Genomic DNA, 6,463 nt, shown 5'->3' with positions numbered 1-6,463 from the left:
GAGGTTATTAAAGCTTAATTTGAAAAGACATTTGTTCCAAGATAAATTTAAATTGCATGAGATTCGTGAAATAATTGACTTTGGAAAAATCTAAAGCTACTTCAAGCCTTTTGTTTCCAATTTTATGATCAAGCACCTCTAAAGCCATAGAACTGACTGGGGATTAATAGTGAGAGAATTAACCATAAATAATCGATAAAAGAAGACAATTTAGTAAAATGATTTTAAACCCAAGTTAAACTTTGCCTTATATAGCTAGCCCAATGAGATAAATAGTGGTTGAGATATAAAGCTCCACTAAATAAATTTTCTCAAAGAAACACTAAACCAACTATGTTCTAGAACTCATTAAATAAAAAGAGGCTTGAGTTTGCAGAATTTTGTAGTGATGGAAGAAGAAATCATTAATAAATGGAAAAATCATTTTATAAGTTTTGTTTTTACTTTTCAAACTGGGGAGTAAATTTGGCTTCTATAGCTGAGTAAGGCTCCCACTGAAGTGGCCAGGACTTGAAGGCCTAATATCCCAGAGGAAAAGGATATTGAAGAAAGCTCAACATTTGGCATCAGTTTTCTCTGTAAAATATTTAATAAATCTTAAACTGTGCAGGGCAAAATCTAGGCAACTAAGAAACAACTGAAACACACAGTGGAATTTTTGAATATCATAGAGCTTGGGAAACAAAAGTTGGATTTTATAATCTGCCAAAAGGGGATGGGGCTCTGGGAAACACCCAGGCTTTCGCTTGGGATCTCTAGAGCCTACTCTAAGACCGTAGGTGAATCAAGCTTTATAAAGATTATAACTCCACATTGAGCAACTCAATTCATAGTTGACTTAAACTCATCAGATCCCATTCTAGATGCCTCACAGAGGATAGTGAAAAGTCCCTTTGGAGAAAAATAATAGCATCTAAAGCCATAAATTTTTAAAATTACAATGCCTACCAATAAACAAAATAGTATACCAAAAATTAGGACCCACATGTGACTCAGATATTGGAGTTGTCAGACATGTACTTAAAAATATAGTAATGGAGGTTGTTATGTTAGAAAAACATTGAAATCAAGTTGGAGAATTTTACCAGAGTACTAAATCTAAAAAAAAAAAAAAAGAGCATGCAAAAACTTAATCATAAAATATAATAATGTAAATTAATCTGTAAATAGATGTATTTATAATTAATTATAAACTAAAGAGATAATTAAGAAATGTGAACAATATCATTAACAAATTTAACCTAATTAACAGTGTACTTAACAATGATAGAATATACTTTTTCTCAGGTCGTATTTCCCAAATTTTTCCAAAATTGATCATTTGCTAGGCTGTGAAACAAGTCTCAAGAAATTTCAAAGGATTGAAATCATGTTCTCTTACACAGTGGAATTAAACTAAAACTAAAACAAAATAATCACTAGAAAATCCTCAAATATTTAGAAGTTAAGCAACTCATTTAAGAATAAACCTTGGGTCAAAAAAGAAATCTTGATAGAACTAAATGATATTTCCCACTGAATGAAAATATGTTGAATGCCGCTAATGCTGTGCTTAGAGAAAATTCACAACCATCAAATTCATGTATTAACAATGAATAAAGTGATCTCTTCATTTCAAAAAATTAAGGAAAAAATTAACACAAGAATGTAGGTGGAAGGAAATAATAAAGATAAGAGCAGAAATTAATAAAATAGAAAAACAAGTACAATAGAAAAAAATGAACAAAACTGAAATTTGGTCCTCCAAAAGACTAAGTTCTTTGAAGACTAAAAAAGAAAGAGAGCCTGCATAACCAATATCAGGGGGGGAAAAGTCACTACAGATCATATGGACATTGAAAAGATAATAAAATACATTGGAAATACATTTAGGCATTTAGGTAAAAACAATTACAAAATTTGATGCAATGGACAAATTCCTAAGGTAATATAATTTATCACAACCGATACAAAAAGAAAATGGAAAATCTGAATACCTATTTAAAACTTAAATCTATAATTAAATACCTTCCCACTAAGAAATCTTCAGGTCCAGATGATTTCATTTGTAAACATTTCCAAACCTGAAGGAAGAGATAGCGCCATTCTTGCAAAAACTCTTTCCAAGATTAGAAAAAGGGAAGCTAAGCAAAATAAATTAGAAGAAAAAAGTCAAGAACCATATGATTTCGCTGATATGTGGGATATAAAACAAAAAGCAACAAACAAGACAAACAAACAAAACTCATAGATCTAGATGACATGATGGTGGTTACTAGAGGAAAAGGGAGGTTGGGGAAAGGCAGAAGAGGGTAAAGGGCGTCAAATATAAGGTGACAGAAGGAGGTGTGACTTTTGGTGGTGAATACACAATGCAATATACAGATAATATAGAAATGTACACCTTAAAACTATATGATCTTATTAACCAATGTCACCCCAATAAATTCAATTAAAAAGAAAAAGAATACTTTCCAATTCATTTTTATGAGGCCAGCGCAATCTTGATATGAAAGCCTAACAAGGAAAGCCTAACAGCCGAGCAGGAAAGAGAGCTATAGGCCAGTTTTTCTCATGAACATAGATGCATGATTCTAAAGAAATTTAGCAAATTGAATAAAGCAATTTATAAAAACAAAAACAAACATATATCACAAAAATTGGATTTATTCCAGGAATGAAAGGTTGATTTAACATTATAAAAATCAATAAAATGCAATTGACCATATTAACTGAAAAAAGTTTAAAAAATTGTTTATCATGTCAATAGACGCAGAAAAAGCATTTGATAAATTCAGACCTCGATAACAATTAAAAAGGAAAGAATTTAGCAAAGTAGATACAGAAAGGAAGCTCCTTAAAGGAGAATGATTAGAAAGGAAGAAATAAAACTCATATAAAATGTTCAAAAGAATCTATAAACTATTATCATTTATAATTTTAGGACACTAGATAAAAGATCAAGACAAATCTTTTTTATTTCTATATATACTGGCAACAAAGTTATAAAATAAAAAATATGCCATTTATAATTGCACCAAAATATTAAATATCTAGGAATATTTAATTAAATATCTAGGAATATCTAATGAAAAATGTGCAAAAATTCAATGCAGAAAATTACAAACTATCAAAGAAAGAAATTGCAGATATCAAATAAATGGAGATTTCTACCATGGTCATCATACATTGGAAAACTGATATTGTTAAGATATCAAGTTTCCATAAATTGATCCGTAGAGTAAATGCAACCTCAATCTCAGTCAAAATTTCTGCAGATATTATTTTGGTGGAAATCAACAAGGCAATTCCAAAATTTATATGGAAATGCAAAAGTCTAGAAATAGCCAACATAATTTTGAAGAAAAGCTAATTTGAAGAATTTGTACTATCATACATCAAAACTAATTATACGATTATAATAATTAAGTCAGTGTGCTATTTGAACAAGGAGAGACAAACTGAGAAATGAAACATAATAGAAAGTACAGAAATAGACCCAAATATATAGTCATTTGAGTCATTTATGACAAAGATGATACTGATGTGCAATGAGAAATAGATGATCTTTTCAATTAGTAGTGCCATATTGAAAAAAAATCATATTCAAAATCAATTCTAGGTGGATTGTATATATAAATGTAAAAAGCAAAACCAATAAATTTCTGGAATAAATTACAGGAAAATATCTTCATGCTTTGGGGGTAAGAAAAGACTTTAAAAAGCACTAAACAGTAGGAAATAGAACATAAACAAATTGTATATAATAGCTGACAAATAGAACTACACAAAATTAAGAAACTGTTGATCTAACAACAACATTAAAAGAGTGAAAAAGCAAGCCAAGAATTTGGGAGATGATTTTTTCAGTACTTATAACCTAAAAAGGACACATATATAAAAATGTAAAAACACTAAAAAGTTTGTTTAAAAAAACATTAAAAAAGAGAGATAACCAATAGAGAAGTGGGCAAAATACATAAGCACTTCTCGAAAGAAGATATCTAAATGGCAGATAAACGTGCAATGAAGTGTTCAAAAATATTAGTTAATATAAATGTAAATTCAAATCAAATATAGATGCAAATTCAAATCACTATATTTGTCTGGCTAAAATAAAAAGAACTGACAATATCAGGTTTTGGCAAGGATATGGAGTAACTGGAAACCTCATATACTGGTGGGTATGTAATCTGGTAAAACCACTTTGAAAAACTTTTAGCATATCAATAAAAGAAGAATAAACTTTTATTATATGCTGAGATCCAGCAATTTTGCTTCTTAAAAGATAAATTGAAAAATACTTGCTTGGTAAGATTGATTAAGAAAATAGACTAGCCATTTTTGTAATGAAAAGAAAAGACATCACCAAAGATATTTCAGAAATTAAAAATTAGCATTTCAGGATGATGCGAAAAACATTTATGCCCAAAAAATTAAGATTGAGACAAAATGGATGAATTTCTCTAAAAACACAACTTTTCAAAACTCACATAAGAAGAAATAAAAATCAGAATAGTCCTGTAATAATACTAAAGAAATTAAATTTGTAATTTAAAAGTTTTCCCAAACAAAAATCTAAGTTTATATGGCTTCACAAGGGAACTCTACTAAACATTTATTATTATTTCGAGCAATTGACAGAATTAAGAAAAAATCTGCTTGAACTTACATGATGTTAGCATATTCTCTTTTTAAGGCAAATGGCATTGTGATCTTGCAACAGGGGAGAAGGAATTTGGCCTTAGAATGAAGAATAATTATTTAACCCTGATAAACACTTTTTATCGATTTCCAAAATTAGAATCAATCTATAGGCAAACCTCAAAATACTTAACTTTCGGTAGAGGCAAAATATGTGTAATTTTGACAACGTAAAATAAGATCTATCCAAGGTTGAAGTTAAAAGTTGTAAGAAAGGATACAGGCAGGAATAGTCTTAGGTTGCAAAGTAGGGAATCAAGATACACTGTTGAAGTTGATAGAATACGAAATAGAAGTTTAGATACAGTGTTTTAATTTACAAAGTTAACCAAAAGAGAGTAATGAAACTATCAAATATTGAGAGAAGAGAGAAAGGAAATAAAATAAGATAAATGTGCTAAATCCTAACCTATCATAGCAGGAATTTAATAGATAATGACTAAGGCTATATGTGCTTTATTATTTAGCAGTGTAGAGATAAAACCAGAAAAATTAAAACAGAAAGGGTTAAAAATATTTTTTTCTGATTAACAGGACTATCGTAGTAAAAGGAAGATTGGAAGACCCTTATTTTTATTATTAATACTTTCTCTACAATCTAATTTTTTAAAATATGTGCATATGTTACAATAAAATGTTTGAAATTAAAAAAAGACTGGTATAAGAATAAAGATATAAACTAAAAGAACCCAAACTTATATAAAAGTCTGCATGTGAAGTAAAAAAGCACGAATCAAAGTAGAAAAGAAGGAATTTTTAAACATAATGCTGGAATAATTGTTATCTACTGAAATGTACTCACTACGTGCCATGGTCCCAAATAAATTCCAGGTTTATCGATGAAAGAAAAGTAACAATGAAACCATGAAAAAGTAGATGGAAAGAAGAGTAAATGTTTTCTTATTTCTTCTTGGAGGAGGAGCAATATTTGCTAGATTTGACAACATAAAAATTGAAAGTCCTGGGTTAGAAAGAACCACCTAAACTGGATTAAAGTGAAATAACTAATTGTGGGGAAATATTTTCAAGTATAACAGGACAAGTCTACTATATTGACAAGTCTACTATATTGTTAAAGTATGTTAATAATAAATGAGCCTACGGCCATGCCACCCTGAACATGCTCGATTTCATCTGATCTCGGAAGCTAAGCAGGGTCGGGCCTGGTTACTACTTGGATAGGAGACCACCTAGGAACACCAGGTGCTGTAGGTGTTAATTAATTAATAAAAGAAACATTAATTATCTTGTTGGCAAAATTTAGAGGAATGTTTACAGAGAAACTGTGCAGTGCCCGTGAGTATTGAATGAAATAGGGACTTTCATATTGCTTGAAACTTTTAGAAAGAAATTTCTAGAGAACACAGCAACGTCTCTAACTTTTGACCTAGTAATTTCACATCTGTTGTGGTCGAAGGGAAAAACAAATCAAACATTCTGACAAAGAATAATATACTTAAAATACAAAAAAAATTTTAAATGCTTAAAATGAAAGAAGGATGGTTCATATGATTTAACCATCACATTCACACATTCAAAAAGCATTTATTGAGTGTTTACTATGTGGCAGGCACTGGTGATTAAGCAATGGAAAAACAGACAAAACTTCATGTTCTTATTGAGCTTACATTCTAGAAATATTTAATGATGGAGTAAAATGTCAAGACAAACAGGACTCTATTATATTTCAGTTACGTAAAACAATATACGAAGACATAGAGATACACCAAACTGCTAACAGTGGTTATCATTGCATGGTAAGATGGTTGATGTTTACTTT

General features: G+C 29.8%; 1 pseudogene; it reads left to right on the top strand.

The window, feature by feature from the left end:
- Positions 1 to 5,779: 5,779 nt before the first annotated feature.
- Positions 5,780 to 5,898, top strand: LOC112472857 (annotated as a pseudogene).
- Positions 5,899 to 6,463: the final 565 nt, after the last annotated feature.

The sequence above is a fragment of the Pteropus alecto genome, unplaced genomic scaffold (assembly GCF_000325575.1).
Source record: "Pteropus alecto unplaced genomic scaffold, ASM32557v1 scaffold269, whole genome shotgun sequence".
Taxonomy (NCBI): domain Eukaryota; kingdom Metazoa; phylum Chordata; class Mammalia; order Chiroptera; family Pteropodidae; genus Pteropus; species Pteropus alecto.
The sequence above is the reverse complement of the archived record's forward strand: the minus strand, read 5'-3'. Positions and strand labels throughout refer to the sequence as shown.